General features: G+C 42.7%; 1 long non-coding RNA gene across 1 annotated transcript in view; it reads left to right on the forward strand.

Annotated features, from left to right (window-relative positions):
- LOC146543808 (uncharacterized) overlaps window positions 1-12,627 on the forward strand; it is a 103,442-nt gene that overhangs the window by 16,637 nt on the left and 74,178 nt on the right. The gene's annotated exons all lie outside the window — the stretch shown is intronic.

A 12,627-nucleotide genomic window follows, 5' to 3' on the forward strand; every position in this document is an offset into this window, starting at 1 on the left:
TGCAACACACAGTCACACGCATGCTCCCAGGTGAAGTACTGGCAGGCACTCAATTTATTCTCAGGCACAGCCAGTGCTGGCTGCACCCATGGAAAAGGAGGCTGCAGGGTTTGGATCAACGGGGACCCCCACATTGGAGTTTGACATTTCAGGAATTTTAGTACTATTGACTTAAAAGACTGTTTTTTTCACCATCTCTCTGGACCCCCATGATGCTCTTAGGTTTGCTTTTTCCGTCCCCTCTGTAAAGCATCGGCACCAGCCCAGAGGTATCACTGGACAGTATTACCTCAGGGCATGAAAAACAGCCCTACAATCTGTACAGATAATGGCTCGGAATATATATCCCAGAAAGTATTACAGTTTTTACAATCATGAGAAATTAAACATCTCATAGACATACCATACTTGCCCATAGGACAAGCCATAGTTGAGCTGCCGCCAGTGGATGCTGCAATGCTGCACCTTCTCATTGCACAAGAAGGACTGAATGTAGTCCCCAGTGAATGTCTCGCTCTCCCTGGCAAGGAAGGAGCCATCAGGGACCCCCGTCTCAGTGCAGTATTCTGTCAGCAGCCTATCAGCGATGTGCCACCCACCACGCCCTGCTCCCAGCCTTCCATGGAACCAATCCTGTGTGAGATGCAGCTTGATGTTGGCGCTCACCTCCTTCTGTGCAGGTCATCTCCCCTGTCTATTCCTAGCTGGGACAACGTACAGCAGGTTCCATGCATAACCGATGGGGTCTTCCATCATTTGGTAATCCGCTGTCTGCTCCTTTGTCACACATGAGCCCATGGTTCCTTACTACTCATCTCTGTCCAGCCACCTCATGTTCAGCAGGGCTTGTCAATGGTTTTTATAGCATCTGCTCACACCCATGTCAAGTGTACAAGCGAGATGTCTTGTGATTATGTTGAGAGGTTCTGTCTGGCACAAATAGTTACAATGTTTTGTTTTCTCCCTCCATGTCTGCTGAACTTGTTTACACCTCTGAAGGTGTTTTGCTAGTCAGAGTGAGAATGTCTTTATTTTCTGCTGATAATATACAGGTTAAAGAAATTGAAGTAAGGGACCTGGACAAATTAATTGTGGGGGCTTGGAAAGTATATAGAAACAGGGACTGTAGTGAAAAAAAGAAAGGGAAGAACAGTAGCAGATGTATTACTAGAGCAGGACCTGGAAGGGCCCAGGATGAGTTTTGCCCCCAGTGGACTGAATGCAGTGCACACACAGCAGGGTAAAGATGTCTGTTTTCTGGTAGATATGAGTGCCTCTCTGTACAGTCAACAAATATGCAATTAACAGAATGGAGTGGTTAAGTTGGTATTTTACAAGTCATATAACTAGAAGGATTATCATGGTGCAAAGAGATAATCAAAAATAAATGAAAATGCTCACCCCTGTCCTAGGCTCACTGAAAAACTCCAAAGGGAGCAATCTCCAGAAAGTGATCCCTAGTGGCAGCCAGCCCTTCAATGGGGTCTAGGAGAGGTGGAGCCGGACTCCATCCCTTCTGGTCACACAGCTGAATTGCCCTCACCTGTGCTCCCGTGGCTGACTCATTGCTTGCCTCAGGTGATCAATCAGTGGTTCAGATCGTGATTCAACAGTTCCCATACACTCCACCTCTTCATGGCATGAACCAATGATTGAGTTAACTAGAGAGTGAGCCTTTCCTAATGCAGAGATACAACACATCACAACGCTTATACAATTGCCTGTTGAGATGCATGTTGACACAGTTTAAGATGGGTGATGATCGGTGTATGGTGGAACTTCATGCTCTTTCATGGGCCAGTGCTCGATGGTGTTACTGGAGGCACACAGTTGTGAGATGCAGGTCCATCCTCTGCTCCATCAGTCCCATATAGACCATCACCGGGTGTCGCACACCATCTGCTAGCAATACTGGAACGCTTTGATGGCATTTTGTTCCTTCCGGTGATCCTGGAGGCTCAAAGACTCATGGGTAGTAATACAGATGTTTCAGAGGTAGCAGGAGGAGAAGGTCGGTGCTCCAGGGCAAGATACAGGCCGTATTTCTATCTTGGGTCAACACTTCCACTTGTACTGGATGCCTGTAACACTTTGGCCCCGGCTGCTACCACACCTTTTGGCCAGATATCTGCCAAAGATATGCACCAATAGGGCATGATGGGAGTCCCTTTAGCAATGAAAATTGGAGTGTTGACCACAATATCCGTAGGCCATGTACCTATTACTGGAGGTATTATCAAGCCTCCCACCTCCAGCAATCTCCCCCAAGGTGCAAGTAGGCCACACACCACTTTGATCCGACCTGCACCTTTCAAGGCCATTTTATTCTATGGATACCTGGTTCTAAATTCTCAAGGACAGGGAGCAGAAGATTATTTTCATTGCCAATTTGGGGTCTCACCTGATGATCAGTGCCCATAATTTGGATCCTAAGAGGGGAGGCCTATGTTATCTGTAGCATTTTCAGAGTGCTGGGTCTGCTGTCTCTAGGTCTTTCATTCACATCCCGCAGGGTTTCACAGAGTCTTTTTGTCCACCCCTGCAGGGACTGAGAGACTGTCTTCAGGGCAGCCTTAAGAATACCATTATAACATTCAGTGAGGCCTGCCCCCATTGGATTACATGGCAGGTGGAATCGCCATTCGATGTTGTTTTCTTCTGCCCAGAGTTCTATCTGTGAAGAATGTGAACTGTGAAGAAAGGTTGAACAGGGCATATTTAGCTTGGAGAAGAGAAGGCTCTAGGGAGACATAATTGTGGCCTTCCAGTGCTTGAAGGGAGCGGATTAACAGGAGGGGAACGGCTGTTTGTGAGGGTGGATGGCGATAGGACAAGGAGGAATGGTTTTAAACTAAGATGGGAGATTTAGGTTAGATATTAGAAGGAAGTTTTTCAACCAGAGGGTAGTGACTGCAAGAAACACGTTCAAGATAAAAATTTCTAATCAGGCAAAAATCTCTGTGAAGAGCAGTTTATTCATTACTGCAATAATGAGCACACAGCCCCTACTGACAAAGGAGAAATCGCATACCTGATCAGTGAAATCCATTCCCGTATATGCCCTGGGTATCCGACGCAGGTAAAGCCTCTCCTGGCACTCATTGGTTGAGCATTTCAGGCTCACCAGCTTCCTATGCTGTTCCTACCTTACATTTCCATACAATGTCTGTCACCAACCCATTGATTTTAGGTATGTTCTGTACCTTTTATGGTGATAGGAAGACAATATTTTCAACAATTAGCATACTTGTTCTGTCCTGTACCAGACTCTCCCCTACCCTATATAATTACCTTACACAGAGCCTGTGCCAATTCTATCCCAGTTGGAACACCCCAGTCTCAACTTTACTCTGTTCAGCAGCTTTCTTTGTTGAAAAACAACTTACCTTACACTACATACAGAAATACTGGAAATTTCCTCTGCAAAAACACAATCTACCTCTCTACCTCTAGCTACCAGAGTGACACACTGGAAGAGGTTGCCCAGATAGGTTGTGGTAGCCCCATTCTTGGAGGCATTCAAGGCGAGGCTGGATGTAACTCTGGGCAGCCTGGATTGGTGGTCAGTGACCCTGCCCACAGCAGGAGGCTCGAAACTAGATAATCTTTGTGATCCTTTTCAACCCAAGCCATTCTATGATTCTATGGCTGATTTTGTGATTCTGTGATTCCATGATTCTATGATAATATCATCTCATCAAAGGACCTGAAACTAATCGTTTTCATGAATATTCCAGAGCTTCTTAAAAGAAAAGAAAGGAAAAGGAAAGAAAAGAAAGGAAAAGAAAAGAAGAGAAAAGAAAAGAAAAGAAAAGAAAAGAAAAGAAAAGAAAAGAAAAGAAAAGAAAAGAAAAGAAAAGAAAAGAAAAGAAAAGAAGAGAAAAGAAAAGACGGAAATTCATCAGCTTTGGTAAAGCACTCCTTGGAAGTATTCTTTTAGTCTCGTGTTGATCACTTGGACATGGAAAAGCCTTTTCTTTAACTGGGGTTCCTAGTGCAGCATCAGAAGCTGCACTGTTGTCACATTCTGGAAGAATAGAAGAAGTGGAGTGTGCAAAATCAACTAGTTTGTTTGGAAAACAATCAAGTGAACTTTCTGATGAAAAAAGCTCTTGATATTCCTCAGCTTGACTGAATTCTTCTACTGATGGTGGTTACCATGCCAGCTGGACTGTGTCCTGCCAGCCAGCCCACTAGAAGGAAGTGACACTTGATGACTGAGAATCCCAATTGAAAATTCTCAGATGTCACAATGACAGCCATGGTGCGTTGTGGTGACATTGCAGAATAGCATCAATTCTCTGTGAAAATGGTGTGGTAGCAGCAGCAGAAAGTTCTAAATTGCACTTGTTGCTTTTTCTTTACAGATTTTTTTTTTTTTTTTTTTTTTTTTTTTTTACTCAGAAGTAGGAAGTAAATAAAATTACTTTTAAACTTTAGATGTAGTGACAAAAGAGTGTTGTGTCTGTGTTAGATTGTATCCATTAGTTGGTCCCTGGGGTGGAACAGGCAGCTATGCATTGTTGGAAAAACATCTCTGCAGTCTTTCAGTTGCAAACATTTCACTTATGCAGAAGTGTCGTAGACTGTAACCTCAGTGCCATGCTAAGGAAATAGTATTAGGCTGACATGTGTCTCTGTGGACAAGAATAATCTCAACCCTTGGAAGGCTTCATTGATGAACCATCTGAGTGTCATCTCCTGGAAAACATTTACAAACATGTTGCTAGTGTTGCCCCCAAGTATCGATTAGCAATTTTAATATGAATGATTTTTTCTATTTTTTTTTTTTTTTTTGGTAGGAATTTTATTTCCATTTGTGAACTTTACTATGACCTAGTGTTTCTGCTTTGATTTGCTTCTACACAATCTCACACAATTCCTATTAGCTCTCAAATTATCTTCAAGACCTCTGATTTCTGTAATCCAAGCCAGTGACACAGCAGAAACTATTTTAAAGTGATCATGATAAGGCAAGAAATGAAATGCATTTTTCTGTTGTTTCCCGGTTCCAGTTCAACAGCCTATTGTCAGCTTAATCTGGAATATTGACGTTTCACTTTGGGGATGGAATGGTGACAATTTAAGACGATCTGGAACAGAATTTTGTGTTGTTTTTGTGTTGTACTTTTTTGCATTACATCAACCTTAGTAACTACAGTGAGATACAAGGAAGACCAAGGAAACAGCTGCCTTAGCATTATTCAGTGTGCAGTTTAGTGCCAGGGAAGTGACGGGTCAGACATACCATAGCAATGAAATAGAATATAGAAAAAGAAGTGACTGTAAATGAATCTTACTCAGTTTTTCTGTATTTCTCAGATTGCTTCACAAGTACTATTTAATTAAGTCTTCCAACACATCAGTGAGGTGCTTCAATGGTCTATGAATAATTCATTTTGGTTTGGTGACTTACCTGAAAAATTAGAAGTAACTTTCAGAACAGTGTGACACAAAAGGAAGTGTATGCAGGCTTTCTAATAAGACCTTTTTTGTTGTTCACAAGAATAAAATCTTGATATTGTGTACTAGTACTACTAATAAAAAGAAACAGAGACTGAGATTATAAAAAGAAGGAGGAAGAGATAAAAGCTCCATTTTTTTCTAACCAGATACGGTAATTACAGAGCTCTGACAGGACACTGACATGTTATGCTTAACATGATAACATGTAATCCACAGTGAGATAGCTTACCTGCATGTCTCAAACCAGAAAGCATCCCCAGTTCTCTAGGGATTTTAGCAGTAGTTGAGAACAGGTGAAAAGACACATTACATACATATTAATGGTTTCACTAAAAAGCTTATATTTTGTGAGCCTTTTAAATAAAACTAGCACTGGAAGTTTCATTTATTCCCTTTTTGTACTGGTTCCAGTGACAGTACTGTTTAATTCACACAGGAAGCCTTGTGTGGCTGGATTCTGAGTGTTGGTAGATTTGTGCAGGCAGATAAGGAAGAGAATGGCAAATTCCTCTCTTTTGGAAATGCCAGGACCAGCCAATGCAAGACTGATCAGTAGGACGGAGTCAGCTGGGAGATTTGATGATTCTGCTGGCTGTGCTGGTTCTGCTGATGCCACTCAGTGCCACTCAAGCAGTATCTCTAAGTCTTCTCCTGTCTGTGACTGAATCCTTTCTCTTGTGCAGCTGCCCCTCACGTGCAGAAAAATGCTGGATGGTAGATCTTGGCCCAGAACACAAACTTTGAACAGCAGAGATTATACTCCTTCAGTGTTAGTATTAAAAAGCTTGTTTACCCCACTTGAAGTTAGAGGATGTGTCAAAAAGTTCCGACAGAACATTGATATACACTGATAGCCAGAGTTGCAACATTGATATAAAATGTTCTGACACAGCAATTAGACCTACTTAGCTGCTGCAAGACAGATTGGTAAAACTGACTCATCTTAGACAGTGTGAACTGTATGAAAGCACTGTTTTCTGAAGAGGTGACATGAGATATCAGGTTCAGCTTCAGTAAAGTACCAACTAGATGTAGTCTTCATGAAAAGCATTATAATGTTAAAGCTCAATAATTCATGGTGGCTCCATTAAATTTACAAAGATGCTTTAACAGCATCAAGGAAACATTCCTAAAATACAACAGATAAAGAACTGCACATTGAAAAGTTGTGGTAAATAATTAGAATCCAAAGTTCTTTAATTACATTTTAGTATTTTCAGTCCTGTTGCAACTACAGCAAAGCTTGTTTGAAAATATAATGTTGTTAAGCACAATATGAAAAGATGCTGGGAAGTGGGGAAACAGAAAATTTTAGTTGATGCTGATCTGAATACCTTTTAGCTTTTTGACTTTTCATAACTGTTTTAGTAGTAATAAGCTTTTAGTATTGATTGAAGTATTCTGTGTGTGGGTGTATTTGTATGCACAGCCACGAATTCCCCGTGTGTGATGCAGAATTTCTTCATTGGAAAGCACTAAAGCAAAATGGTTCAGCAGACAGGCAGGAGCTCCATTCTAAACAAGACTGAACACAAGATGTTACATTGTAATTTTATCCTTGTATTTCAGTTCTAGTTTGAAATCAGCATTCACATTCCTTCAGATGTTGCTTTACCTTTGTTCACCTCAGCCAAGAAGTCTGAAACAGAATATGGGAGACCACTGTGTTCACTAACATACGTAATCATGTTTAAGGGATGCAAATTAATAATTAGGCTGTTTGTTTCAAAACATCTCAGAATTTATAAAGGAAAGTTTTGTTAGAAGGAAGCAAGGATATGTTCCTGACGGAATGTTCAGTGAAAATACCCCCTTCTCCCAATCCTCCATATGTGACTGTTTTGTTGCCAGAAATCTTTGGCACTGTACAGAATTCTAGAGCTAGTTCCTAGATGTGTGGGAGAGTAACACTGTTGATGACAATTAGGAGATACGGTTGAAAGGAATAGTAGTCTCCTAACAGTAAAAAAAACTCAGAAAAAAGAACAGATTATTTTTTGGCTTGGAGGAAATAATGGTTGATGGAATGCTCAGTTACAGGGAGGTACTGTTGTGGATTCACTGTTCAATATTTGTTTCTCTGAAGAAGTTCTGATCACATGCTTGCTTTTATTAACCTTTCATAAACAAAGCTGCTGTGCCTTGCATGGATGTCATGCAGGAATTTAGCTGCCCCTAAACAGAAGAGCAGCACCAAGCTGATTAATTCTGCTTGCACAAAATATGCTCTCAAACAGAAGCTCTTATTCAGGAAAATATATGACCACCTGAGTGAAACCCAACTGTTCCCTAAATCCGCACTTCCCAGAAAGTTAATTATTCATACAAGGTATTGGGGTACCAGTAGCACTATCATTGCTTCTGAAGCAAGAGCTATTGAAGAGGATAAGGAAAAAACAAATACAGTGAGAAAATATTTACTACTGTTGTCAATCCCACAGCAAACTGAAAACTCTCAGGACACAAAGGGCTATTATGAATTTGCAGGCTGTCATCCTTTGCACCAGGGGTGCCAACTGCAGAACAGCCCCATAGATTTCCCCTGGGTACTGTCAGCAGCCTGCCTGAGAGCAGTGGTTCCAGCTTTGCAGCCTTGCTGGGAATTCTCTCTGATGTGTCATTCATTGGAAATTCACATGCAGGACCAAGGGGCAGAAACTCTTCTGGCCGTAGCTCTGCCAGTGGGATAGAGGAATGCAGGAGGTCTGCAAGAACAGAGAGGAGCAGCCCTCTCTGCAGAAGTCACTTCTTCTCTTCCCTTTGCAGTTTCTCTTCAGGAAGACAGAAATTCTCATTTCCCTAGACTTATATGAGATATCTCACATAACCACCATCTTTTGCACTTTTTACACAAATGTGCTTAGCAAAAGGAGAACAGATAAAGATAATGCAGTTCCAGTACAGTTTGAATTGTGCTTTCTTTTATTTACCAATCCTTTGATTGCTTTTGTTTTTAATAGTAACCAGAAAATGACTCACTCATGCTGAATTGTATTTTCTTTAAAAGGAAGGTGGACACATTTAGGGAACAAAGCTACAGTTATAGGCATAAGAGTATTTCCTTCCTGTGGAGACGATTTATTGCCTATTTCTTCTCTTCTTCAAGTGACAAAATGAAATTTCACTCTCCTCTAGGAGTGGTAGAAACAAAGCATTTAAAAATGACTAAAACAGTGCCTTCAGATCTTACTTTATATCAGCAAACTTCACTGGAAATGGCTGCTGTTGCCTTGGGGTGAATTTCTGATCATTGTACAACAAACACTACAGCTGGGTCATAGAGCCTTTAATTGTCTGTTTCCTCAGGCTGATTCTGGAGGAATTTTGCATTGTCAAACTCTCAGAGTTCATGGGCCTCTCAGGACTGGCGCTAATTACAGACCCTTGTTGTGTATAGATTTTTCTTAATTTCTCTATCTGAAAAAGGTACAGAGGAGAAGCAATAGCTTTAGAAAACTAGACTGGATATCAGTGAGAAATTTCCTTTTCAGCACAGAAATTGTTCCCACATAGCTGCATTGTGGCACTAGGTAGCAAAAGCATTAATTCTCTTTAGTAGATCTCTAGACACCTGAGAGCTTACTCCAAAAGAGTGAGAATTTAGTGGCACAGCAGCATGAACATAGCCATGGAAGAGCTGGTCTGGCAAAGCTGACATATGACAGTGAAAAGCGATAGTGATGTATGTACCTGCATACCTGCCTGCAGACTTGGCCAGCATTATCCTGTGAATATGAGTGGGAAGAGCTCATATTCCTCCTACCCTTCCCCTTTTCAAAATGTATGGAAAAGATTCTATGCAAAATGCATGGAAAGTAACATCTACCTCATACAGAAAGAACAGGAGCAATTTATTTTATAAACCTCAGCCAGGTTGACTATGCTCATCCTGATCATGATTGTGGATATCAGAAGTAGTATAAAATGGAGGTTTTTAGGAAGTGAATAGATTGCAAAGAGCTGTGTCTGAGGAACAGCCATGGTCAGTTCGAGAGCTTGTGGGTTAAAATCGAGGATCGGTCCAGTAAAGGGCATCTAGTGGCTGGGGTCTGCTACAGGCCACCTGTTCAGGGGAGCCTGTTGATGAGGTCTTCTTGCTTCAACTGCAGGAGATATCACGTCCGCGGGCTCTTGTCCTGATGGGGGGATTTCAACCACCTGGATATCTGCTGGGAGAGCAGCAGGGTTGGTGGCAGACAATCCAGGGGATTCCTGGAGTCTGTCCAGGTGACAGATGGACCAACCTGAGGTGAGACCTTACTGGCCCTGGTGCTCACCAGTGCAGAGGAGAGCATTAGAGAGGTTAAGATTGGAAGTAACCTGGGCTGTAGTGACCATGTCTTGGTGGAGTTTGTGATCCTGAAGAATGCGGGCCTAACAAAAAGCAGAACTAGGACCCTGTGGTTTAGGAGAGCAAACTTCCAGCTGCTCAAAGAGCTGCTGAGTGGGATCCCCTGGGAAACTGTCCTTAAGGGCATGGGCATGGAACAAAGCTGGCAGCTCTTTAAGGACACCCTTATGAGAGTGCAACAGCTCTCCATCCTCCAGCAGAAGAAGTCGACCAGGGGAGGCAGGTGTCTGTTGTGGGTGTGCAAGGACCTGCAGCTTAAACTGAGAGAAAAGAGGGAAATGTACAGAAAGTGGAAGCGGGGTTATGTAACCTGGGAGGCACACAGGGCTGTTGTCCGTGTGTGTAGAAGTAGGAATAGGAAAGCCAAGGCACAGATGGTGCTGAACTTGGCAAGGGATGTGAAAGATAACAAGAAGGGGTTCTACAGGTACATAGGCAGGAGGAGACAGGCCAAGAATCACAGAATCACAGAATGAGGGTCCTGGTGCATGAGAAGCTGGACATGAGCCAGCAGTGTGCGCTTGCAGCCCGGAAGGCCAACTGTGTTCTGGACTGCATTAAAAAGGGGTGGCCAGCAGGGAGAGAGAAGTGATTGTCCCTCTCTACTCTGTTTTTGTGAAGCCCCATCTGCAGCGCTGCATCCAGGCCTGGAAGCAGTACAGAAAACACGTGGAGCTCTTGGAGTGGGTCCAGAGAAGGGCACTAAGATGATCAGAGGGCTGGAGCAGCTCTGCTACAAGGAAAAACTGAGGGAACTGGGCTTGTTTAGCTTGGAGAAGAGAGGGCTCTGGGGAGACCTCATTGTAACCTTCCAACACTTGAGGGGAGTGTATAAACAGGAGGGGGAATGGCTGTTTATGAGCATGGATAGTGATAGAACAAGGGGGAATGGTTTTAAACTGAGACAGGGGAAGTTTAGGGTAGATATTAGGAGAAAGTTTTTCACCCAGAGGTGGTGAGGCACTGGAACAGGTTGCCCAAGGAGGTTGTGGATGCCCATCCCTGGAGGCATTCAAGGCCAGGCTGGATGCAGCTCTGGGCAGCCTGGTCTGCTGGTTGGCGACCCTGCACATAGCAGGGAGGTTGAAACTAGATGATCACTGTGGTTCTTTTCTACCCAGGCCATTCTATGATCTTGTGATTCTATTTTAGAGAGAGACAAGCACTGCTAGAGGATGATGCAGGTACAACCCTGGAACAGGTAAAACAACCTGAAATAGGAATTAATTTGGTAAAACCCAGAGAGGATGTGTTCCTCTGAAGAGCAACCATATGTCTTGAGTTGCTGAACCCTGGTTCCCACCTGAGCACTGGCCAGAGGCAGACCAGAGGTGGCTGCTGTGTCCTTCCAACCTGCACAGCACTTCTCCTGGAGTAGCCTCAGTCCTGTGCAACAGACATGTATCTGAGGGTCAGGCTATAACGTGCTGCCATGGAGTTATGTGATAAAGTCCAAAATTAAGCTAAAATTGAGTTGGAATAAGAAATGGGAAAAGGGAATATTTAGGGGTTGACAGAAGCAATTAAAACCTTTCATCTGCTAGAATGTTGTGACAGATGTAGTCAAATGTCTTTCAGATGTCTACTGAAAGTTCATTTGGGTCTCCCTTTTTGTCCAACTTGTCTGTGCTTAGCTCATCTTGATGAGAAATGTGGGAATTTGCTGTTGTCTCTCTTGTGTTTTCAAAAGAGGCAGATTAAGATTCCCAAAACTGGGGGGAGGGTGGGGGAATGGAAAAATACGATGTAGAATCTTTTGTGCTGCTCTTCTTCCCTGGGAAATGATAGCCACATTTTCTGAGAAAAAATCAACACAAATTTAACACAGTTCATTGCATTTTCTCAAGAGGTAAAAGGCTGAAAAAACGCAGAGCCTGTAATACATGCTTTCCGCTCTGCAGTAGTTCACAATGTGGTAGAAAAACCTTCATTATGTCTGCTTATGGTGCACTGCCTCACTGGCCTCCAATTGCTCACCTGAGCTTTAAATTCACACTTGTTTTATCAGCAAAAGGAGAAACAAATCAAGAAAAAAGAAGTCAGAAATATTACAACATGCTTAATTTAATTGGATTTTCTTTTCTGAATTGGGAGAATGGGAGAAACATGAAACAGAATATGCCCAAATGTTAAGGCAGGATGAGCAATGCCATCTGTCACAGTATTTCTCTATCTATTTTTAATCTCTTGCCTGGTTAAAATTGTGTTTTCTTAGTGAGAGGCATTACCAAAGAACATTTGCCTATTATGAGGTAAAGCATTCATTAGCCCCAGGATCCACTGGTAAGAATGAATGACCAGAGGAGAGCTAGCTGTACAGATTTCATGTTCTGTACCATGCAGTATCAGATAGAAATAGCAGAATTGTCATATTAGATCATATTTGAAGGTCTAGTGACTTTGCAGTCCTCTCTACAGAAATTGCCACTATCAGGCATGTCAGAGAAACCTCAGGAAAAAATATCTTACAGAACAAATTGTTTGGAGGAAAAGATCCTTAAATCCCAAGTGACCACTAGCAACCTGAACTCACACACACAATACAATTTTACACCTCTTTGGTATCTCTGTAAAAGTCTAATTCAGCTAAAATCACACTGTATTTCCACTTCCAGCACTGAGCAATGCTGTACTGTTGAAGGGGTTAAAAGATGGGCTTGAGCAGGTGTGCAGTGGGCACAGCACGGAGCGCTGACTGAGGCAGGAGTCAGTCATCAGGCAACACGGGCATCTGTGGTCAGAGGGTGAAAAGCCGGCTGCTCACATGAATGGTCTGCAGATTTCTCAGAGCGGGCACATGGCTTGGCTGT

Source organism: Meleagris gallopavo, chromosome 9 (genome assembly GCF_905368555.1).
Source record: "Meleagris gallopavo chromosome 9, MGAL_WU_HG_1.1, whole genome shotgun sequence".
Taxonomy (NCBI): domain Eukaryota; kingdom Metazoa; phylum Chordata; class Aves; order Galliformes; family Phasianidae; genus Meleagris; species Meleagris gallopavo.